Here is a 25,698-nt window from a genome sequence, read left to right as displayed (position 1 = left end):
ATAGTAGAATAGAATAGATAAAACTTATTTTTTTACAGTGAAATAAAATAGTGATGAATGAATGAATGAATGACAATTTTATTAACAGATTGCAGAATGGGTACAATACAGTAGGCTACGGCTCAATACACACAATTGTTAAGGGGATGCAGACCAGAGAAAGACGTTTGTCTTGTTTACATCAGGGTCCCACTGTCTGGAAATATAGTAAAATTATTCCCTTACCTAAAGATGGCAGACTATAGCACTCACACACCAAATCAATTCTCTTGGGTTCGAGTCATAAATTAGTTTGAACGTGTCTGACGAACCCATAGAACAGGTAAATAAAGTAAACCATAGTGCACATATTGATGACAGAGACTCTCTCCACGCATCCCCCGTCGATGTACAGGGGCTGTATGTCGGTCTTCTTCCTCCTGTGGTAGTGGCCATACTGGCCAGCAGTGTAACTAGTAAGAGATATGTACAGATATAGATATAGTATTAATATGTACAGTGATACAGGTATAAAGACACTATGGTAGTAAGTCATACTGACCAGCAGTGTAACTAGTAAGAGTAGGTAAGAGATATGTACAGATATAGATATAGTATTAATATGTACAGTGATACAGGTATAAAGACACTATGGTAGTGGCCATACTGGCCAGCAGTGTAACTAGTAAGAGATATGTACAGATATAGTTATAGTATTAATATGTACAGTGATACAGGTATAAAGACACTATGGTAGTAAGTCATACTGACCAGCAGTGTAACTAGTTAGAGATATGTACAGATATAGATATAGTATTAATATGTACAGTGATACAGGTATAAAGACACTATGGTAGTAAGTCATACTGGCCAGCAGTGTAACTAGTAAGAGATATGTACAGATATAGTTATAGTATTAATATGTACAGTGATACAGGTATAAAGACACTATGGTAGTAAGTCATACTGACCAGCAGTGTAACTAGTAAGAGTAGGTAAGAGATATGTACAGATATAGATATAGTATTAATATGTACAGTGATACAGGTATAAAGACACTATGGTAGTAAGTCATACTGACCAGCAGTGTAACTAGTAAGAGTAGGTAAGAGATATGTACAGATATAGATATAGTATTAATATGTACAGTGATACAGGTATAAAGACACTATGGTAGTAAGTCATACTGACCAGCAGTGTAACTAGTAAGAGTAGGTAAGAGATATGTACAGATATAGATATAGTATTAATATGTACAGTGATACAGGTATAAAGACACTATGGTAGTAAGTCATACTGGCCAGCAGTGTAACTAGTAAGAGATATGTACAGATATAGTTATAGTATTAATATGTACAGTGATACAGGTATAAAGACACTATGGTAGTAAGTCATACTGACCAGCAGTGTAACTAGTAAGAGTAGGTAAGAGATATGTACAGATATAGATATAGTATTAATATGTACAGTGATACAGGTATAAAGACACTATGGTAGTAAGTCATACTGACCAGCAGTGTAACTAGTAAGAGTAGGTAAGAGATATGTATGAACATTGTTACTCAGCTGATAGAGTTGTGCTCTTCCTGATGCCTTGTCGTACAGAACTTGTAAGTCGCTTTGGATAAAAGCGTCAGCTAAATGACTAAATGTAAATGTAAATGTATGTACAGATATAGATATAGTATTAATATGTACAGTGATACAGGTATAAAGACACTATGGTAGTAAGTCATACTGGCCAGCAGTGTAACTAGTAAGAGTAGGTAAGAGATATGTACAGATATAGTTATAGTATTAATATGTACAGTGATACAGGTATAAAGACACTATGGTAGTAAGTCATACTGACCAGCAGTGTAACTAGTAAGAGTAGGTAAGAGATATGTACAGATATAGATATAGTATTAATATGTACAGTGATACAGGTATAAAGACACTATGGTAGTAAGTCATACTGACCAGCAGTGTAACTAGTAAGAGTAGGTAAGATATATGTACAGATATAGATAGTATTAATATGTACAGTGATACAGGTATAAAGACACTATGGTAGTAAGTCATACTGGCCAGCAGTGTAACTAGTAAGAGTAGGTAAGAGATATGTACAGATATAGATATAGTATTAATATGTACAGTGATACAGGTATGAAGACACTATGGTAGTAAGTCATACTGACCAGCAGTGTAACTAGTAAGAGTAGGTAAGAGATATGTACAGATATAGATAGTATTAATATGTACAGTGATACAGGTATAAAGACACTATATGGTAGTAAGTCATACTGGCCAGCAGCGTAACTAGTAAGAGTAGGTAAGGGATGTACAGATATAGATATAGTATCTACAGATATGTAAATGTCATTAACAGATTGCAGAATGAGTACAATACAGTACAGCTCAATACACACAATTGTTAAGGGGATGCACAGACCAGAGAAAGACTTTAGTCTTGTTTACATCAGGGTCCCCCATTTTCAATTCAGTGATATATATTTTTGGGCATACACTTACAATATAAGCAGCTGGGAAACACATTATATGATGTATTCAGGGCCATTTCACGTTGATTAAACGTTACACATTACATCCTGCTAAATGAACGTTAACTAATATTACGCGGCCAGTGTTGAAAAGCCTTGAGGTCGCATTCAATTTTCGAGAGACCATAACGTTAACTTGACAGCAATGTGGATACAGCTTTATTTGAGCAGTTGCTACTGTAACGTTACCTTAGTTGACTACATAACTGTAGTAAACAAACTAACGTTAAACCGAAGTTAATTTACCAGTAAATTCAGTACAGCGACAGCTGAAATCCACAGGACAGCCTGATCACAATAATCGACGGGCCAGTTACATTTCCCCCAACCAGAGCCTAACTAGAGCCACATTCTGCGAATCAGAGGCAGAGTAGGGCGGGTCTTCGGTGCCAGCACGTATGGGTTGTCTCGTAAAGAATAATACTGCACTGTATCTGAGTATCTAGATGATTATCCATAAAAAACGCACGTTAATCGAAAATACCACACCATTACTGTACCAATGACAGTCAAATAATCTACAGAAAAGCATTACATTGCAAAATAATATGTCCAAGACTAGTGTCGCATGCACACACACACACACACACAGATTGTAGAATAGCTCCCTCTCTCCACCGTGTAACTCGACTCCCCCTACTGGTTGAACCAGGCAGAGCAGCTTAAAAAGACGTCATCTAGCGTCATCTAGCTTGCTACCGGCGGTAGACGCCTCGTTTTCCAGTCCCACATCTGTATGTCCGGACGTAATCCCCACCCGTCAGGATGAGGACCGCCCCGCGACATTACACCTGTACCCACATTCACCCTGCCGGGGATGTGGGGAGCCCTCAGGCCGCGCAGATGGAGGACGCCCATAGCCAGCCGCCCGCCGCCCGGTGCAGACGGGGGGAGCGTACTCCTCCCTGTCTGTCGATATACGACACTGACGTCGTATCGAGCGTGTCGCAACACGCTCTGAGAGGGATGCCCATAGCACTCCACCCGTTGACTGGGAAGAGGAGTACTCCACTTCCAGTCTACAGCAACCCCAGGCTGGTAGGAACCCTGCCTGGCATGAGACCTGACGATCCACCTCGACCGCCAAGGACTAGAATGTCGGCAGGGCAGAATACACTTCGTAACCCCTGACGACGCAGAGGCCCCAGTGCGGCCTCCACGCACTTGGTGAAGATGCGGGGAGCCAGAGAAAAACCGAACGGCAGCCCCTGGTACCCATACGCTAACCCTGTAGGTAAGCCCTAGGACGGAAGATCGGGAATGCGTACACGCATCCTACAGGTCTATGGAGGAGAACCAGACCCCCACCTGACAGTGTTCAACAGGTAGGAGACGATCCCAAAAATACCGAACCTTCCCATGGTCCAACATGGGTCTGACACCCCCCCCCCCCTCCCGATTTCTCAGGCACCAGAGAACACCGGGAGGAAAACGCCACGACGATGGCTTGCTTCGTCCACAGAGATCAGATCTCGTCGACCAGAGCTGTCACTGCTGGTGACCCTGACAATAGGGTCTGTACCAAACCCGAAAACGGGTGGGGTTGTGTTTTAAATACAAGTCCCCGCCTCAGCGTTCTCTCCATCCACCTCGACATATGGTACTGCCGTAGCCATATGTGATGACACTCCCAACGCACCCGCCGCCATGTGGCGCAGGTCCGCAAGGAACCTCAGTCCTTGCCCCACAATGGTGGAATGAACTACCCACCCCAGTTAGGACAGCCGAATCACGTCCAATCTTTCGCCGTCGACTAAAGACGCACTTCTTCAACCATTATCTGAATTAAAAAAAATAAATAAAAAAAAATAATCTAACCCTAACTAACTGTACTGTCATGCACTTGTCCTAATAAACTAACCTACACTGTAGCACTCAACACTTTGATGAACATTGTTGCTCAGCTGATAGAGTTGTGCCCTTCCTGATGGCTTGTCGTACAGAACTTGTAAGTCGCTTTGGATAAAAGCGTCAGCTAAATGACTAAATGTAAAATGTAATGTAGACAGACATTCCCGTAGCAGAGAGACAGAACAAAAACAGTAGCCCCACTATAGCATAGCGTTCGACCCTAATGTGGACAGAAAACAGTCAGCTGAGCCACAACACTGGCCACCGCTAAATTCCATCCTGCAGCAGTATAGCTCTACTGCCACCTGCTGGGTCGACTCGCTCTCAAGCATCGGCTCCCGGGTGGGGCACCGTCCAGCCCCGCCGAGGCACAGGATCGATGCTACCTGGCTAGGATACCTAGCCACGGCACACCCGCCCTGCACCCTGTTGTCAACCCATTTACCCGTAAAGGGAAATATAGGACTCAGCAAAACCCCCCACATTAGCTACCGACTGACCTTCATCAATGAACCGGTTTAAGAGGAGGGAAAAGCGGCAACATCCCACGGCGGGGAACATTAAAACAGTGCCCAGCATGTCAGCAGTAGTGTTAGCATTTAGCATTAGCATTAGCATTTAGCGTTAGCATTAGTGTTTAGCAGCACGCTCCAGGATCGCTTGGAACCCGTCCACTTCAGTGGAACGTTCACCAAACCATCCCGCCCCTGGCGCCGACACACAACATGGTTGTGTAACAAAACAACCCAGCATTACTAACACTAGCATCAATGCCTGATGACACAGGGCTCACCTGTGTGCGAGCCGGCTCGATAGCCAACCTTGCACGCTGTTCCCCGATCTGCTGCCACAAGACGAGGGAACATCAGAATAGACCCGACGTGTCGTTGGAACATACCCCGAAGATTCCAGGGGTAAGCAAATCTCCGTAAGTACCCAATATTATCTAAACTTTTCAAATCACTAGTTGCATAGGGCGACTTGCATCCGCTATGATGGAAACGAAATTAGAGAAAGAGTGAGTGGTGGCCATGCCCAGTCCTATGTAGCACGCCACTAAGGGGCGGGGCCTGGCAGTAGAGGGGTGTATTTTGGGTTTATTCGTTAATGGAGTACAATAGGTACATGAGATGAGGTATATCTCGGTATGGCTTAAGAGCGGGACGCGATGCAAGTACGCTATATAACTGCGTTATTTTCTTTCTAAACAAATGCTGTCACCCTGCCGCACCTGACAGTAATCAATGACATCACGGTTATCCTGTCAAAACTAAAAGTTCCTCGGCTATTATCTAAAGACGGGAATTTAACACTTTCAATGCCAACAACACTACATGTCGTTTGTTCATGCCGACTGTTTATTGCCAACGACGCGATATAGCGTTTTTTTTTTATTAGCGATTTGAATTCATATTTCATCAATCTAGTATCACATCAGTGTTGCAAACTCTCTCTGAGCTCCATTGGGAAAATACCGCCCCCTATCGTCTCCCGGATGGTAATGCACCCTTTTGGAATGGACTCAATGAAAATTGATGAGAAAAGAAAAATCCGGAATCCACATTTTACTTCTCAGGCAAGTAATCCGAGCCCATCGGACTCATTGTGGACTATCAGAACAGCGTGGAATAAATATTTCCAGTTTTCGCAGCGTTGGATCAATAAACGCGATCGATATTTGGAATGGCGATCAGGAATTGGAATAATCTTTTTGGGAAACATCTGATCTGAGGTAAGGAATCTATTTTACCAGTCTTGGGATAATCAGAGCTGTTTTCACAGAGATATCAGCGTTTGCCCTATGTGTGTGAATGTGTGTGTGTGTGTGCATAAGTACACAAGTACATAAGGACATGCATAAGTACACATATACTATCGATAATCTAGCATTTATTTGAAAACGATTCATAAATAGGCCGAAAAATGACAACGTTTTTTGTGTATTCCAGAATATTCCAGTAAAGGCTGTTTATCACGGAATCTTTATATTTTCCTGAAACTTTCAAAAAACTAGCGATTTTCAAAATGCTATAAAACAAAATTAACCGATTAAAAAACAATCCGTTTCGACAATGTTGACTGCTAACAAGTCATTGATAAGCGACGGCCAGATTAGACTAATCAAGTACTCAAATCCATCATTTTTCAGCCTCAAGAAATCAGGCTGTTATGGCCTGGCTCCGCCCATAAGCACTTTGAGTGACAGTCAGTCCACAGAGAGAGAGTGACAGTCAGTCGAGAGAGAGAGAGAGAGAGAGAGAGAGAGAGAGAGAGAGAGAGAGAGAGAGAGAGAGAGAGAGAGAGAGAGAGAGAGAGAGAGAGAGAGAGAGAGAGAGAGAGAGAAAAAAAAGTGTAAACACTCTGCGTGTCCTCCCGGCTCCCTCTCCCGGGAGGACACGCAGAGTGTTTACAGTTCTCTCTCTCTCGGTTCGGGAGCATGAGCTGTCTGTGGCGCAGCGCGGTGGTGGACTTCCTCGAGAGGGAGAGGGAGCCGGGAGGACACGCAGAGTGTTTACAGTTCTCTCTCTCTCGGTTCGGGAGCATGAGTTGTCTGTGGCGCAGCGCGGTGGTGGACTTCCTCGAGAGGGAGAAGGAGAGTGTTTACAGTTCTCTCGCTCTAGGCTCGGCTGGCAGCTAGAGGGGGGCGGGTGTTATTATGCAAATACGCACCACCTGACGTCCCGAATACGCTAATTTTCAGATGACTCACTTGAGGGAGGGACATTATTGTGAGAGGAGAATTGAAAGAATGTGCCAAATTGAGAATTAGAGACATAGATCCTATTACTATAAGTCCACATAGCTAGAAAATAACCCTAAACACTGGAAAAGGTCATTTATAAGATAGTTCCCCTTTAAGAGGGTTATATATCGTATGGCTTGCGCTCTGCGCTGTCTACTGGAATATATCCAATATCAGTCTATATACTGAATAAATTCTCCACATGTACCTATACACACCCATCCGCCTGGCCACACCCCCATCCGCTCCTCTACATAAGCAGGGGTGTGGCCATACTAACAGCTCCTTCCTTATTTTCACCACGGCGAGTGTCTGTATACACCACTTGAGTTTAGTGTAAAATAGTTGGAAAGGAGCTACGTTGAAGAGAAGGAGCTGCGTTGACATTATATCTTTGTTTTCTCTCTCACTATTTTTCGAGGAAATACAGCGATAATGTCTTCGCCACCGGAGTGTCTAGAAGATGATGATCATTCTGATCTCCACTGGAGCTTCGTATTAGGGGCTCGCGTCGCTGAGCAATCTCCGCCGGCATTACCTCCGCCTCTGCAGTTGGACACGTTGCTTGAGAGGCGGTCGGCTGTGTGGGGGCTGACGGCCTCTCTGGGGCGGGTGATGTGTTTGCAATGCGGGCGCCAGGTGTGTTGGTTGTGGGGGGAACAACTACACAGTTTACGAAGATCCTGCCCCAGGCTGGTATCCTTTTTTCGCTGCCTCTAGCGGCGTGGAGAGGGTTCTGGTTTGATGCCCACGTTAACATGAGCTCCTCATCGGGAGCTTTGTTTACCTGGGACCGTGCAGTTCAATTACCCGGGTCTCTTGACAAACGGATCCCCTCTGTCACGTGCTGGCCCCGCTTTTCAAGATGAAAAACACCCGGCGCGAGGGAGGTGAGCTTGGTGTTTCATTATGAGAATATCTCCATGCTCAAGTCGGCTATAGTCCGCGAGGGACTTGTTGCCGACACCGCTGTGTCTGGTAAACACTGTTCTAAAGAGGGATGTGTTGCCTTCTTTTTCTCTTCTCTCTTCGGATGAGAAGAGGGACAGACAGCGGCTGTCTGAAGTGTTGGCCTATATTGCTTTCTCACGTTGTATTATTGTTCAGTGGTAGCCGTTTAGCTTGCTTCTTAGCTGGGTTGAGCTAACTGTTAGCCAGTTAGCTGTTTAGCTATGGCGTTAGCTGCCCGTAAGTTCGCTCGGCTGGGAACGTTAGCTTGATGCTATCAGTTAGCCTAGAGTTAGCTGTTAGCTTGTGCTACAACCGTTGAACATTAGCCGTGAGAATAGCAGGCCTTAGCACTCTGACTACGACGTCATCTTTGACAGAAGATGTAGTCGGGCCTGCACCATGACCAGCTGCAGGAGGGGGGCGTCTCGCCGGAGCGAGGCTCCGGCCATAGCTGCTTTTTTGCCCCGCCAGCGAGAGGCCTTTCGTCAACGTGGAGACCAGCCTGTGGTGCGGCCTTTCCATCCTGCGTTCGTTGGTGCCGATAAGGTGTCCATTGGACATTACCCCACTCTTCCTTCCTTCCCCTCCCGAATGTTTTGTTAATAACGATGTTTTTTCCAAAACGTATGTTGCTTCACTACATTTGGAGATACGACATGTGCTGCGTGTGAATTGTCTTGGTCGCTTGTATAGCTTGGGTACCGCTGGCCAAAGCTTGTGCTTTTCTCTGTACCTAGAAACAGCGTTGTTTTTTACGTGAGTAAAAATGAACTGGGTTTTTGTTGTATGATGAGAAGTTGTGTGTGTTCACGCTAGACAACGTGGCTGAGCCCACAACTGGCTGAGTTACCCTACAATGCTGTGCATAGTGGCATGTGATCGAGGGATGAGTCCCTCTCTCAGCTTGTGATGACAATAACAGGTGGCAAGTTTTTTTCACACATGAACAGGGCTGTACCTGTTCAAACAAGGTCTTCGGCTGTGCTGGCGTGCATGATGTAAAGCTTACCCTACACATTGGCGTCGTATCAGGGGTAAGATGGTGAGGGGTGGGTTTCCCCGGTTTTCCCCTGGGACCCCCCCCCCCCTCCCCTCAAACATGATTTAGTTTGTAACCCCTCAGCTTCTGCTGGGGTTGTGCTGTTGCTTAGAGAGGCAATTTTTTTCTGAAAATTGTTTGGTCGCTGTCATGTGGACTTAGCAAGGCCTGTGACCAGTACTTAATCAAGGACTTGTGTCTTCTCTCGTCATGAAAAACGGCGTTCCTCTTACGGTAGTGAGAGTGTACTTTCGCCCTTTTTTGTTGTGATGGACGGTTGTGTGTGTCTTTAAGATCCACAACTGGGTTAGGTGTTGGCCTACATAAGTTACATGTGTAAGCTCTTGTACCAGGGCCCTTGGCCCTCTCTTGGTCTGTGTTTTTTCTTCCTTTAGGAAAAGGTGTAAAAATTCAGGTGGCAGGTTTGCACATGAGCCTATGTGAAGCTGTTACCTTGACAGGTATACATGCGCTTCATGTAGCACGCTATGACTGGTGTCATGGCTCTGCTTTGTCATTGCATCTAATCAGCGGTGAGGGGTCATGAGGGGGTGAACTGATAAACCCTCCCTCCCCTTTTTTCTGATTGGTCAGGGGGTTGGACCTCCTGTCCTTCGGGCTTCCTGTCACGTTGCTGGGTCAGCGCGTCACAGGGTAGGGAGGGGGGAGGGGAAGGGAGTTTCCTGGTCCCACGCCATATTTGGGCGGTGGGTCACGGAATTCCCCCCGTCATAGAGTACGTCACTGGGCGCGTTTCTATTGGTTGTGAGACTTCCGTGAGTTCTTTTCAGGCTCCATGTTGTGGACCTCTGTTATTGTCAAGGTGAGTTATGCGGTGCGTGGGATCTTAAAAAGAAGTTCTGCTCTGTTGTATGTGTCTTGAGCTTGGTAGGTGATGCAATGCAGTTGATACAATTTGTTCTTCTGCTCTGCTCCCTACTAGTAGTGTATATTGGGTCAGAGCCTCCTCCTCAGGGAGTTTCAGAGCCTCCTCCTCAGGGTGTTTCAGAGCCTCCTTGGTGAGTTTCAGAACCTCCCTCTCAGTGAGGGAGCCTCCTCAAGAGTTTTAGAGCCTCCTCCTCAGAGAGTCTTAGTCCAATTGTTACATGAATCTTTTTGGACACATAGCTCAATGTTGCATATATCTTTTCAATTATTACTCACGTGGGAAGTCTCTCTCTGGGGGTTCCCTGTCTCCTCTCTTTTATAGGGCAGGGTTGACAGGGGTGTTTTCCCTCGGGTGCATCAATGGGACCCATATCTGTGTCTTGGCCGGCTTCCTGCCGCTCTCCCAGGCGGCTTGGAGGGAACGTTATCTGGGTTCTTGTTAGGATTACCATTGATATGTTTTGGGTCTCGACGTGTACATAGTGCTGGCCCTGGGTGCTTCTGTGTGGAACCACGCATGGGCTTGCGCGCCTTGGTTGCTCATCATTGAAACAGCGTTTTTATGGGGCAACTGGGATGGAGTTTTGTCTCTTCCAAGTGCCAGTGTACTAGGTTAGTCTTGATGAATTCTCGTTCATCTCTGGGGGGAGATAACGGAATAGATCAAAGCATTGGCGGAGGGGTCTCACGCCTTTGGGGTGGGCCACCGGGCGCGGCTTGGTGGCGCCCTCTGTGATGTTTTAGATCGACATGCGTACCTACCCCCCTCCTGGGACTGGAGATGACGACGTGATTAGGACACAGGACTGGTTCTGGTCGCGCCGGACCAGGTCAGTTAACCCGTTGCCCGCTGGGACGCAGATCTGCTGTTCTGGTACCCTGAGGGACTTGTGCTTTTTCGGGGGGAAAATGCCGGGTCGGCCCGGGCGTTGCAGGGTTTGATGTTATGGAGGTGTTCGTGGTTATGTCACTGCGTGTTATCCTTCACTGTTGCTTGGTCCATATTGTGTTGTACCTTGCGCTGTGCTAAAGGAGCCTGGTCCTTCTCCATTCTTTTTTCGCCCCTCTCTTCTACTGTTTGGCGGGGCTGAGAGGGGGCTGTCGAGGTGGTTCTTGTACCCCTCTGGCATCCCTGTGTACGTCCCGGTCTGCCGGGCCCAGGTCCGGACTCGTTCTCGTCGACCTGTTGGCCTGGGTTAACCCCTTCTTGAGAACTGAAACACTTGTACTGCTGTATAGCCAGTCTATACCCGCAGTTGTGTTTTGGAGTTTTTTCTTGGGGGGGTTATAGGAACAACCGCCTCCTGTTGGGTGGTGGTTGGTTTCCAGGTGTGTTGATAGCGGAGTTGACTCTCGGGTTAGGCCGGGCTTGACCCTGTCTGCCTGCGAGTGTGCCCCTGCACCTTTCATGACGTCTGCCAATCGTGTCTGCCTTCTCTGCCTCTGCCCCTCTAGAGGGTCGGGGTTTTTTGTGGAGGCCGCGACATGGTGCACAGCATACCGTACGCCCCTTCCGCCGGCGTGCTGTTTTTCAGCAGACCCCTTTGGCGCCTGTCTAGTCCGCAGTGGTCCAGGCTCAGGTCGAGTCTTTTTGACCTGTTACCTGGATTGAGGGATCAACCTCTTTGGGGGTTGTCTCCCCGGTGCGCTGCCTGGTCCCGCTGTGGGTGTAGCTTCTTGAGTGCTTCGGGCGGCGTGCTGTAGGGGGGAAGGGCCTGCTCTTGGATGGGCCCTGTCCGATATGCTGGCGATGTGGGGGGTGGTGTCACTAGTGACCACCTGGTGGGGTCTCGATGCTGCGGCGTCGTTGGCCTCTACAGGCCGCGTCTATGCTTTTACTAACGCATTCGTGTTTCCGGGTTCCCGTTTTGCGCTCTGATTGGCCACTGACCTACGCTAGTACGCCCCCCTCCTAGCTGCTAGAGTGAAGGGACTTGGCTTGGCTGGGAGGCTGGTGGTGGAGGGAGAGGGAGGAGGCGTGGGCTGTCATCTTTCAAATATATTTGTAGCTAAACAATTATATTTTATTTATTAGCCTATTCGTAATCATTCGTTATTAGCCTAGCTAACTCCGTATTATCTTGGCTTACCTGCAGCGGACGTGCATGGAGATGGAACACTGCGAGCAAAGCAGTAGAAAACGGCGCATTTCTGGAGACTAATGTTATGTTTTGACAACAGATGTTTTGACAAATTGCTTGTATTGCCACCCATACTTGCAAATGTTTTATTGCACTTGTGGCAACGTGCGTTGTCGGCATCGACTTTCGTAAAGTGTACCCAAGCGCTGAGGACACAGACCGAGCTCTGCGCTCATTATTATTATTATTATCATGGCGGAGAGAACAAAACGAAGACAACGCACGTGCTATCGCTCTCTGTCTGGCTTGTGCACGCAACCAGGGCCGCCTCAAAAAAAAAAAAAAAAAAAAAACATTATTTATTTTATATTTTTTGCGAGGCCCCCCTTCCCGCGAGGCCCTTTTTCATCACAGACCTAAAATCTAGTTTTGCTTATATGCTTATATATTTCACATTAGACACGTTCATGGCTCTGAGGCTCTGCAGGCAGCAGAATTGGTTTCAATGAGGGGAGGGGTTACAGCCAGGTCTGTTGAGTTCATTGTGTGTGTCTGTGTGCGTGCCGGGGGGCGTGAACCGACTCATTGCCAGACGTGAGCGATTCGACTCACGCTCACGGCAATGAATCGGCTCTTATGAACGAGTCGCTCATGACCGACCCATCACTAGCGTCTGACTATTTCGCGCATGCAGCATTGGAGGTTATGCCAGCCAAGATGAAGAGGACATCGTTCGGCAGATGGACTGAAGATGAAAGTTGTTGCATGTTAGACAGTTCAGTCAGGCTAGCCATCCCGGCTAAAGACAGGGACAGCTAGTTAGCTTTAGCTACGTTATAATATTAAGTGTGGTTCAGTCGGGATATAGCCATGATGATGTCGGCTAGTAGCTAGCTTAGCTAAAGGCTAACTAGCGTTAGCTAACCTAGAGACAGCGCGTGCAGCCAAGATGAAGAGGATGGTCGTTCGGCAGATGAACTTCGTCAACTCCACGCGGTTGTCTCCATCCTCTTGGACGTTTGGTGAGTTTTTAATGCACTCTATTCTATTCCCGCCGTGGATATCTCTCTCTCTCTCTCTCTCTCTGGAGCCAAATTGGCCGACTAGCTGTTGTAGTACTAGTAGCTAACGGTGTGTGGCCTGGTGTCAGCACCTGTATTGCTTTTCTCACGTTGTACAGTTTTTCAGTGGTAGCCGCATAGCTTGCTTCTGCGTTAGCTAATGGTTAGCGATAGCCGGGTTGAGCTAACTGTTAGCCAGTTAGCTGTTTAGCTACGACGTTAGCTGCCGGCTGCGCTCGGCTGGGAACGTTAGTTTGATGCTATCAGTTAGCCTAGAGTTAGCTGTTAGCTTGTGCTACGACCATTGACATTAGCCGTGAGAATAGCAGGGGGTTCTGGCACTCTGACTACAACATCATCTTTGACAGAAGATGTAGTCGGGCCTGCACCATGACAAGGCTCCGGCCATAGCTTCTTTTTGTCCCGCCAGCGAGAGGCCTTTCGTCAACGTGGAGACCTGTGTTGCGGCCTTTCGCCCTGCGTTCCTTGGTGCAGGTAAGATGAATGAAAATGTCATGACATTACCCCACTCTTCCTTCCTTCCCCTCCCGAATGTTTTGTTAATAACGATGTTTTTTTCCAGGCAAAACATATGTTACTTCACAACATTTGGAGATACGACATGTGCTGTGTGTGAATTGTCTTGGTCGTTTGTGTAGCTTGGGTAGCGTTGGGCCGTTGGCCAAAGCTGTGTGTGGCCTGGTGTCAGTACCTGGCTAGCCTATTTAGCTGATGTCGGCCATTGGCTCCTTGCTGCTTTGTTTTCTCTGGTATAGACCCTCTTCTCTTTGGATTTAAGTGTTGATCTTTGTCCTTTTGGATCTATGTATATTCATGTTGCCTTTGTGAAGTTATCTTTTCCTTCTGTTTTGTTCTTCCATTAATTGTGCATCCCTAGCAATGGTGGAGCTCACTGGGCTTAAGAGATGAAATGATACATCATGTTTAAAGCCATATAATTTTAACTGTTTACTATTAAAAAAAAATCTACCCATGATTAACAGTAATAGCATAATCTCAATATCTCTCTCAACAGATTACTCATATTTATGAATTATAACCACTCAAACCTGTGTTTGTTTGATACAACATGTTTTTTCATCGAAAAAACGGATAAATGTTGTTTTTTACCATATTTCGCATATTTCTTTTTAATACATTACATTTAGAAATATCTCAACGAAATACCTCTGAATACGAATCAAAAAAAATATTAAAGATTCAATGACTAGTTCGGCCAGAAACGGCTTTGAGGCAAAACGTTACTAAGCGCTCAACTTACCCAAATCTGGTGCGGGCGGTTCCAAGTTGTTCTGCGGCAGAAATCTTGGACTCGCCTCGCTGTTGGGAAGAGAACCAGACCTGCTCCGTGCATGACACTTCCTCGTTGGCGCGCGCCGGCGATGGGGGGCTTGTATTTCGGTGTATGGCGCGCTGTCGACTGCGCGGTCCGGTTCGTCTCTGGTTCTGTCTCAGAAAATCCACTCGCCCCCCCCCCCCACCACCCCAAACGATGTCTCCGGCGTTTCAATCACTGAAGCCCGGGACAGCCTGGTACAGCGTATCTCACCTCCCTTGAATTGTGGCAAAGTTATCCGTAGAGCGATTACGCCACCATGTGTTTTACATCGGTAACAGCACATCCTGACCTAGACGGGGTCCTTAGCTCGTGGAATATGCAAATGTTTGGTAGATATATCGAGAATTGAACGAATGAGAGCATATTTAAAAATGGTTAAAAATGCCGTTTTAACATGAGAGCGGGCGGAGAGTAGAAAAAGGGACCAGGGGTAAACAAGGCAGTAAATACTGTAACTATTTTTCTAGAGTGTTTCATGTTATAAGCTTTTAAGACAATGAACATATATGTAAAATTAAGATATTTACCCAATTTCATGAAATAATAATAAACACAGACACCGCTGTGCTCACACACACACTCAAAATATTTCAAAAAAGTAGAAAAAGGGACCAGGGGTACACAAGGGTTAAAAGTTGAAGATCCTTAGGGGCTCATCTTTGCTTATCTCTCTCATACATGCTCTCTCTCTAACACACACACACACGACAAACACACATGCTCTCTCTCTCTCTCTCTCTCTCTCTCTCTCTCTCTCTCTCTCTCTCTCTTTCTAACACACACAGTCTGCCTATGGCGGCCTTTCTCGATGGCTAGGCTGTGCTCGCTGAGTCTGTACCTAGTCAAGGATCTTCAGTCACAGTGCTCAGGTATTCTGCCACTGTGTACTCTCTGTTTAGGGCCAAATAGCATTTCAATTTCTTTCCAATGTGTCTCTCTCTCTCTCTCTCTCTCTCTCTCTCTCTTCTCTCTCTCTCTCTCTCTCTCTCTCTCTCTCTCTCTCTCTCTGTACACTGTATATTGACTGTAGAACAGGAGCTCTCTCTCGCTCTCTCTCTTGCTATATGTTGACTGTCTGTATCATGCCCAGCCTCGGGCAGCGCTATTATTTAAGAATATGTTGACTGTATGAAAAAAAAAAAAAAAAAAAATATATATATATATATATATATTTTTTTTTTCCTTTTGGGGGGGGGGGGGGGGGGGGGGGGGGGGGGCTCGCGTTTAAATCTCGCACAGGGCCTCGCATTTCTCACAGGCTGCCCTGCACGCAACAAATACCTTTCCGCGCATACAGGAGACAAACGACGTCTAACCTGACTGCCATAACGCAACGTTCTGAAAAGTGAAAATGAAACGTTATCGTTTTCCTTTAGTGTAACCGCAGCCTAAATGTTGTTGCAGCCTGGAGTGCCAACAGTCTTTAAGTGGCTTCCTGCAGTTTGGTTCAAGCAGTCAGATGCCCCCCACAGAGACCAGACCAGATATAAGAACCAGACCTTAGCTCAGACGGACAACTGTCTTTCTGCCTGGCGGTCAGCCCAAATGTCTGCCTGTCTCTCTGCTTGTCTATACAGTAAGTATGTCCATCCATCTGTTTGTCGTTCTGTCTGTCCGTCCGTCGGTCTTCTCTCAGTTGTCTCACGCTCTCACTATGTCTGCTAATCCTCTGTTGTCTCTCCTCCTCTGCTCTATCCCATCCTTTCATCTGTCTCATTCTTGCTCACAGCCCCTTGTAATAACTGTGGGTGTGTGCGGCATGTAATAACTAAAATATATAATCTCTCTCTCTTTCTTTCCCTCTCTCTCGTTCTTCTCAGTCAAGCCTCAGTAACAACATCTCAGTCTCTTATCTCCAACGGCAACCCTGGCTACAGGCTGGAGGCAGATTAGAGGGAAAGGACAGACACACAAACACTGCCTGACATAGGGGGGAGGGAATAAGTGCTTACCCTACAGACCCCAAGAAGTGCTGTATATTTTGTATTGTTTAATATAAATGCATTTTTTGTTCCAATCCCGATTTGTATTTGAGATTCCCAAATCCCATCAGACTTGACTTCTTCGTGTCCCTCAATGAGTGTAATACCAGACATTTAACTGTATGCGCCACAGCGGTTTCTATCATCATCATCATCATCATCATCATCATCATCATCATCATCATCATCATCATCATCATCATCATCATCATCATTATCATCATCATCACCACCCACGCTATTCATAAAATATATAGGTCCGCGGAAGAGGCACGTGAGGACGGCCATGCAAACTGCAATGGAATATGGGGCATCTCTCTCTCTTTACCTAATATTTAGATTCTATCCTGACATTTTTCAGTTGGGAAGGGCAGTCTATATGCGTAACGGTAAAAAAAAAAAAAAAAAAAAAATATATATATATATATATATATATATTTAGATAAATAGTAGGCTGGGACTTTATCGCATTAATTTAGAAATTTGTATTTTGTAAATTGTATTTTGCAAATAACTTTTTTTCTTAGTCCTGGTTTGTTCATAAAAGAAATAAAATAAGAGAATTGAGATCAGAGAGTTTTTTCTTTCAATGGTCAACTGTTCTGGAATGTACTTGAAAATACTGTGTTTTACTTTTACCTCGAAAGTGCTTGAGTTTACAAAAGGTCCTTTGCACTATATATATATATATTATTCCTAAAATTGCTGCACTTTGTTAAAATTTTAGGTCTGGGGAGAGAGAGAGAGAGAGAGAGAGAGAGAGAGAGAGAGAGAGAGAGAAGAGAGAGAGAGAGAGATGAGAGAGAGAGAGATGAGAGAGAGAGAGGAGAAGAGAGAGAGAGAGAGGGAGAGGGGGGGAAGCTAAACTATACTGCCTGAATTAATGAAGTGTAAAACAGAGTGTCTGGGACCTGGTCCAACTGTCCTGTGATAAGAGTTATATATATTCTGTTCACGGTTGCTCCTGAGCCAGACAGACAGGTCCTCGCTGTCGACCCGTAATAGTCCCCGGGTGCTAAACAGGACAGTACTATAACAAAGCATCAAGGCCGGGGACAGTATTCTTCCGTTTACGATATTCAGATTCAGATTTAGATCTTTTATTGTCACATCACATTGTTACTTCCTACAAGCACAAAGGAGTGGAATTATTCTGCCCCTGGCCCCTCGGCTTGCAGCAGTGACATCAATAAACAGGATACATAAGGGCAATAAAAAACAACATAAAATATGTTATGTGAGACTCTAGACCAAAATCAAGTGTAGCCTACCTCAGTCAACGTTAGCCTTGTCCAAGCATGGCTGGATGGTTATATAAAAAAAAAACTCCAGAAAGACAAGCTCTACTCTGTACCCTGCGGCCCCCATGGGTGACTCCCGCTCTAGATAGGGGAGAGACCCACATGGGCGGGCCGACGGGTGGAGGGTGGATGGAGGGATGGGACAAAAAAAGATGGCCTAGATCAGGGGTTCTCAAACTTTTTTATACCACAACCCCATTTTATTTAGGATTTTTTTTGGCGACCCCACAAATGTATTGCATAATTTCAACGTGGAAATAAGGAATATCAAAATAAAAGCACACGTTTTTTAACTTGATCGTGCTTATTAGAAACTTTTATTACAGCACTATGTTATCAATGAAATTAATGAATATTATCAACAAAAGCAATGGAATTGTTTCTGTATACACGTTTATAAAACGAGGCATATTTAGCCCAAATATGTTGCCAGAACATAAAAAAATAAAAGAAAATGCATTCACATGCGCTTTTCAAGAATAAAAAAAACTGATTAATGGGAAGGGTGTGCTTGTACATTTGAACAGTTCCATGATACGTGGCTGCATTGTACTGAGAAAGAGGCGGATATGCGCTTCTACTCTGAGGCGAGATCTGTATTTATTTTGTATTAATGTCGGTGCCGAAAATCCGGCCTCACAGAGGTATGTTGATGCGAAGGGGACAAGCTTTCTCTGCACAGCATTACACAACACTGGGTACTCATTCTGGACTGATATATAGAACTTTGCAAGGGCCTGTCCAGTGAACTTGACTTTCTCGTCACACGAAAGAACAATTTGCGCCTCCTGCACAATAGGAGGCCTGTTGCGTCATTGTCCGTGCTCTCTTAAATAGTTCTGATATTGTTCAATGAGCCCTTCTATGTGGCTACAGATGATGGGCTTCAAATAATTCTTTGCAACATTCTGTTCCTCCAAAAAGCCATCAAGCTGAGTAAATACCTTCAAATTTTTATCGTGGAGTGCCACAAACAGAGTTCCTTAATCCAGCTCTCCATTTTAGCTCTGAGTCCAAACAGGTCTTAGCCCCTTTCGGGACTGTAAATCACGGCAACATCGTTGGACAAGCTAACGCGCTCTGTGACTAATACACAGAGTCCCTTCTACAATGATGTAAAAATCCTACAATTAAGTCTGTCTCGCTGTTCGGCATCAAAACACTTGTCGTAGGTGCACTAGGCAACCAAAGCTGGAAGAAAAGCGTTTTGAGCAGTGTTGACAAGTTTATAAAAATTATTTAAAATGTTTATAGCAAAGGCAAGCTTTCAAACGTCTATCTGTCCGAAACCCTCGTGCAGCTGTGAGTACCTTTGAAATTTCTGTGCGACACCTGTACAACGAGCGTTTTGATGCCGACAGGTCTGTGTCACAACCTTGTAGTCCCAGATTCAACGCATTGAAGCGGTCAAATATCTCGGCTAGATATGCCAGCTGTGCCAGCTATTCATTATCAGCACATTTCTCTGCCAATGGGTTGTTTTTGTCTGCAAGGAAAATCCGTGCTTCTTCTCTTTCTCCGTGCTTCTGACAACAAACCTATCCATTGGTGTCCAGGTTACACACAAAAGACGAGACGTGGTCTCCGCAATTTTACATGCGCAGGATGTAGTGAGATGTGTATTGGAATACTGTGTCGGCCTCCATTGATGAAGGGTCGAGACATGGCAAATACAAACAGAAAACTCAATCTCGGTTGGGCTCATCGGTTTTTCTCTTGATTTTTTTAAGTTTATTTTTGTTGCCAATGCGCAACAAATGTCACCTACCCGTAGTTTGAAAACCGGTGGCCTAGATCATACAGCTGCATGAACACACAGGTGTGTGAGCAATACAAATACTCAAGTCAAGTCAAATCAAGAGTTTTATTTGTCACGGCATACAAGTATACAGTGAAATGCGGGGGGTCTTGCCCACAACGATTGTGCATAATACAATAATAATAGTATAATAAGAATCCAATAGAACGACATTGTGCAATAATACAAGTAATCAAAGTAGGGCATATCGGTATATGTACATGAGTTTTTACAGAGCATGGTAAGACATGCTAGGTCCTGTGATCGTGCAATACACTGTTAGCTACGGATGAGGCACTGGGTCTTTATGTACACTGCTATACAATGCTATATTATACAATCTCAAGTTATACTATTCTATTTTTAAAGTGACCTTTCCTTTTGTAAAGTGACCATAAGTGTGAGCGTGTGCAGCATGAGTGTGTGTGTGCTCATGTTAAAGTGGCTGCTAGTGTGTGAGCGTGTACAGTGTGTGTGTTGTGTGTGTGCTCATGTGTGCTTGTGTGTGGAGAGTTCAGTGTTCAAGGCTTTGATGGCCTGGGGGAAGAAGCTGAGCCGAAGTCTCTCTGTCGTAGTTGCTGGTGTTCGCAGGGTTTTTGCTTGACCTCAGCAGCTTGAACAGGCTGTTGTTGGGGTGGTGAGGGTCTTTCATTATTCTGCAGGCTCTGGATTTGCACCTCTTGTTATATAGGACCTGCAGGGGTGGTAGTGCAATACCCGTAGTAGGCTCGGCTGAGCGTACCACTCTCTGTAGGGCCTTCTTGTCCTGTGCCGTGCTGTTTCCATACCAGGCAGCGATGTTTCCAGTCAAGATGCTCTCTACAGCTCCGGAGTAGAAGGACTCAAGTCAAGAGTCAAGAGTTTTATTTGTCACGGCATACGAGTATACAATGAAATGCGGGTGGTCTTGCCCGCAACGATGTGCAATACAGTGGTACAACATATAATAGAATCCAATACAAAAAACATTGTGCAATAACAGGTAACAGGTAACAGGTAACATGGTGTGACATCTCGGTATTTGTACATAGTTATTTACAGAGCATATAGGACATGCTAGGTAGCTTTGGTAGTGCAATACACTGTTACTGTTGCTAATACTAATTTAAAGTGGCCTTTCCTTTTGGCAATAAGTGTGGGTGTGTGCGGCATGAGTGTGTGCCCGCTCATGTTAAAGTGTCTGCTAGTGTGTGAGCGTGCACAGCGTGCGTGTCGTGTGTGTGCTCATGTGTGCTTATGTGTGGATAGTTCAGTGTTCTGTGGTACTCAATGTTCATTGTTCAAGACTCTGATGGCCTGGGGGAAGAAGCTGAGCCTAAGCCTCTCTGTCCTAGTAGCTGGGGTTCGCAGGCGTCTGCCTGACCTCAGCAGCTGAAACAGGCTGTTATTGGGGTGGTGGGGGTCTTTCATTATTCTGCAGGCTCTGGATTTGCACCTCTTGTTGTATAGAACCTGCAGGGGAGGTAGTGCAATACCCGTGGTACGCTCGGCTGAGCGCACCACTCTCTGTAGGGCCTTCTTGTCCTGTGCCGTGCTGTTTCCATACCAGGCAGTGATGTTTCCGGTCAAGATGCTCTCTACAGCTCCTGAGTAGAAGGACTGGAGTATCTTCCCCGATACTCTGAACTTCCTGAACTGTCTCAGGTGGTAGAAGCGCTGTTTCGCCTTCTTTACTACTGTGTCTATGTTTGTTGACCATGTCAGATCCTCTGAGATGTGGACCCCCAGGTACTTAAAGCTGCTCACCCTGTCCACGGTAGCCCCGTTAATCATCAGTGGTGTGTGTGTCTCCTGCTGTCCTCTCCTATAATCCACGATCAGCTCCTTGGTTTTACCAATGTTCAGGAGCAGGCTGTTGTCCTGGCACCAGCGTTCCAGTACCTCAACCTCCTCCCGGTTGGCCTTCTCGTCGTTGTCCGAGATCAGCCCCACCACCACCGTGTCGTCTGCGAACTTCACTATGGAGTTGGAGCTGAACTTGGCCACACAATCGTGTGTGTAGAGTGAGTACAGCAGGGGGCTCAGAACACAGCCCTGGGGGGACCCGATGCTCAGGGTGATGGTGTTGGAGGTCTGACCCCCCACCCTGACCGCCTGGGGTCTTTCACTCAGAAATTCCAGTACCCAGGCGCTCAGGGCGGAGCTCAGACCCAGCTTGATCAGCTTGTCCACCAGTCTGGTGGGGACTATGGTGTTGAACGCTGAGCTGTAGTCAATGAACAACAGTCTCACATAGCCCCCCTTCTGACGGTCAAGGTGAGAGAGGGTGCTGTGCAGTACCTGGGAGACCGCGTCGTCAGTGGACCTGTTTGTCCTGTATGCAAATTGCATAGGGTCCATATCACTGGGGAGGGAGGCACAAATGTGGTCCTTGACCAGCCTCTCGAAACATTTCATGACCACAGAGGTGAGTGCCACCGGTCTGTAGTCATTTGGACATGTTGGGGAGGGTTTCTTCGGTACAGGGATGATGGTAGACATCTTGAAGCAGGCAGTTCAAGTTTCAAGTTTCAAGTTTCTTTAATAGTTGTCATACAGAAGTACAGAATACTTTTGTACAAAATGCTTCTTACTGTTGCGCTCCAGAGACTGTGCATGACAAGATAAGTATGAAATAAAAACATAGTAAAAATTAGAAGTAAAAAAAGAGGTCACAGTGTTCAGTTTTGACATATGTACAATGTTCGTAGACGTAGTTACCATACAATATACAATACTGTGCAGTGTACTAATATACAATACAATATAGTGCAAGGCATAAATGGACGAGGTGCAGTTTAGGTACAATTCACAGTAGGTGTACGAGTTGTAGTGCAAATCCTTTATCAATAAATATAAAGTGTAAGTGTGTTTGTGTGATCTAAAGTGTGGAGAGTGGGTGCTGCAGTGTGTTGTTTGTTTGAGTGAGTGTGTGCGTGTGGGTGTGTGTGCTGTGTGCATTTGATGGTTGTTGCATAGTGATTATTGTTCGTTTAGCGATTCTTTTCGTTTAGCAGCCTGATGGCCTGGGGATAGAAGCTCCTTCTGAGTCTTTCTGTGCTCGCCATAAGACTCCGGTATCGCTTGCCTGACGGCAGCAGTTCAAAGAGGCAGTTGTTCGGGTGGCTCGAGTCCTTAATAATTCTCTTAGCCTTCCCCTTGCACCGCTTGTTGTAAATGTTCTGGAGGGTGGGAAGCCCCCCTCTAATTGTGCGTTCGGCTGAACGTGTCACTCTTTGTAGTCTGCTACGGTCTTGTGCAGTGCTATTCCCAAACCAGGAGGTGATGTTGCCGGTCAGGATGCTCTCTATTGTACATGAGTAGAAGTTCCTAAGGATCTTCTGACTGACTTGGAACTTCCTTAGGCGCCTGAGGAAGTAGAGGCGTTGTCGTGCCTTCTTCACAACACTGTCAATGTGTGTGGTCCATGTCAAGTCCTCGGATATGTGGGCTCCGAGGTACTTGAAACTGTTCACTCTCTCAACTGGTGCCCCGTCGATGCTGAGGGGGCTGTAGTCCTTGACCCCCGACCTCCTGAAGTCCACAATCATCTCTTTTGTTTTGCTGACGTTCAGGGAGAGGCAGTTCTCCTGACACCACTGTGACAGGTTCTCTACCTCTTCCAGGTAGGCCCTTTCGTCGTTGGCAGAGATCAGGCCCACCACTACTGTGTCATCAGCAAATTTGATGATGGTGTTGTTGTTCCGCTGTGCTACGCAGTCATGTGTGTACAGGGAGTAGAGGAGGGGGCTCAGAACACAGCCCTGGGGGGCCCCTATGTTGAGCGTGATGGATGAGGAGGTGCAGTTGCCGGCTCTTACCACCTGGGGTCTGCCCGTCAGGAAGTCCAGGACCCACTGGCACAGGTCATAGTTCAAGCCCAGGTCCCTGAGCTTGGCTATGAGTTTGGAGGGGACTATGGTATTGAATGCTGAGCTGTAGTCGATGAACAGCATTCTCACATAGTTCCCCTGCCTCTTGTCCAGATGTGATGCTGCTGTGTGCAGCACATGGGCTATGGCGTCCTCCGTGGACCTGTTGGGGCGATATGCAAATTGCAGAGGGTCCAGGTTGATGGGGAGGGAGGAACAGATGTAGCCCTTCACTAGCTTCTCAAAGCACTTCATGGCTATGGAGGTGAGGGCTACAGGGCGGTAGTCGGGACCACTGACTCCGCCAGGGATTGATTAAATATGGCGGTGAACACCGGGGCCAGCTGGTTGGCACAGGACTTAAGTATGCGTCCTGTTATACCATCTGGGCCAGCAGCCTTCCTGGTGTTCACCTGCATAAATGCTCTTCTCACACTGTGTTCCGACAACGAGAGAGCGTCCCCGCCCCCCCGCGGTTGCCCCCCCCCCTCCACAACAGCCAGCGCGCCAGTGACGTCACTAGCCGGAGAGCCAGCAGCGCCACTGTCTACACCAAACCGAGCGTAGAAAGAGTTGAGCTTGTCCGCGAGGGAGGCGTCGTCGCTCCCCATTGAGGGGGCGCTGACTTTGTAGTCAGTTATTGTCTTCAGTCCCTGCCATAATCCTCTTGTGTCGTTTTGTGCCATTTGTGTCTCCAGTTTGTCAACATATGGAGTATCTTCCCCGATACTCTGAACTTCCTTAACTGTCTCAGGTGGTAGAGGCGCTGCTTCGCCTTTTTTTACGACTGAGTCTATGTGTGTTGTTCATGTCAGATCCTCTGAGATGTGGACCCCCAGGTACTTGACCCCCAGCTGCTTACCCTGTCCACGGTAGCCCTGTTTATCCTCAGTGGTGTGTGTGTCCCCTGCTGTGTTCTCCTAAAATCCACGATCAGCTCCTTGGTTTTACCAATGTTCAGGAGCAGGCTGTTGTCCTGGCACCAGCGTTCCAGTACCTCAACCTCCTCCCGGTAGGCCTTCTCGTCGTTGTCCGAGATCAGCCCCACCACCACTGTGTCGTCCGCAAACTTCACTATGGAGTTGGAGCTGAACTTGGCCACACAGTCATGTGTGTATAGTGAATACAGCAGGGGGCTCAGAACACAGCCCTGGGGGCACCCGATTCTCAGGGTGATGGTGTTGGAGGTCTGACCCCCCCACCCTGCCCGCCTGGGGCCTTTCACTCAGAAAGTCCAGTATCCAGGCGCTCAGAGCGGAGCTCAGACCCAGCTCGATCAGCTTGTCCACCAGTCTGGTGGGGACTATGGTGTTGAACGCTGAGCTGTAGTCAATGAACAACAGTCTCACATAGCCCCCCTTCTGGTGGTCTAGGTGAGAGAGGGTGCTGTGCAGTACTTGGGAGACCGCATCATCAGTGGACCTGTTTGGCCTGTATGCAAATTGCATAGGGTCCATATAACTGGGGAGGGAGGCACAAATGTGATCCTTAACCAGCCTCTCAAAACATTTCATGGCCACAGAGGTGAGTGCCACCGGACTGTAGTCATTGAGACCTGTTGGGGAGGATTTCTTTGGTACCGGGATAATAGTAGACACCTTGAAGCAGGCAGGTACCACGGATTCCGCCAGGGATAGATTAAATATGGTGGTGAACACAGGGGCTAGCTGGTTAGCACAGGACTTAAGTATGCGTCCTGTTATCCCATCTGAGCCAGCTGACTTTCTGGTGTTCACCCGCATAAATGCTCTTCTCACACTGTGTTCCATCAATGAGATGGCGTCCCCGCCCCCCGCGGATGCCCCCCCCCCCCCCCTCCACGACAGCTGGCGCGTCGGTGACGTCACTAGCCGGTGAGCTAGCGTCGCCACTGTTTGCACCAAACCGTGCGTAGAAGGAGTTGAGCTGGTCCGCGAGAGAGGCGTCGTCGCTCCCCATTGATGGGGCGCTGACTTTGTAGTCAGTTATCGTCCGCAGTCCCCGCCATAAGCCTCTTGTGTCATTCTGTGCCATTTGTGCCTCCATCTTGTCAGCATACGTCCTCTTAGCAAGTTTAACAGCCTTGCGCAGAGTATAGACTGTCGCCTTGTACTCCTCCATATTTCCTGTCTCTCTGACCAGGTTGTAAGCAGTGGTGTGAGTTTTCAGAGCTGCTCTGATAGTACTGTCCACCCACGGTTTCTGGTTCGGGAGCACCCTCGCCTTTTTTGTGGGGACGATACTATCAGCTAAGGTTGCTATGAAGCTAACAACAGCATCTGCGAACTCGC

At 46.8% G+C, this 25,698-nt stretch overlaps 1 protein-coding gene across 6 annotated transcripts in view; it reads right to left on the bottom strand.

The window, feature by feature from the left end:
- The window catches only part of rap1gap2a (RAP1 GTPase activating protein 2a), a 518,359-nt gene that overhangs the window by 208,228 nt on the left and 284,433 nt on the right, over nucleotides 1–25,698 (bottom strand). The window contains exon 1 of one of the 6 annotated variants that reach the window (XM_084313638.1): nucleotides 17,750–17,847. The exons of the other annotated variants lie outside the window; for them this stretch is intronic. The gene's annotated coding sequence lies outside the window, so the exon portion shown is untranslated. Of the gene's footprint in view, nucleotides 1–17,749; nucleotides 17,848–25,698 lie in introns of those variants that run through there. 6 annotated transcript variants of the gene reach the window in all.

This window comes from Notolepis coatsorum (assembly GCF_963971535.1).
Source record: "Notolepis coatsorum genome assembly, chromosome: 1".
Lineage (NCBI taxonomy): Eukaryota > Metazoa > Chordata > Actinopteri > Aulopiformes > Paralepididae > Notolepis > Notolepis coatsorum.
Note: the sequence above shows the minus strand (reverse complement) of the source record. Positions and strands in the feature narration are given on the sequence as shown.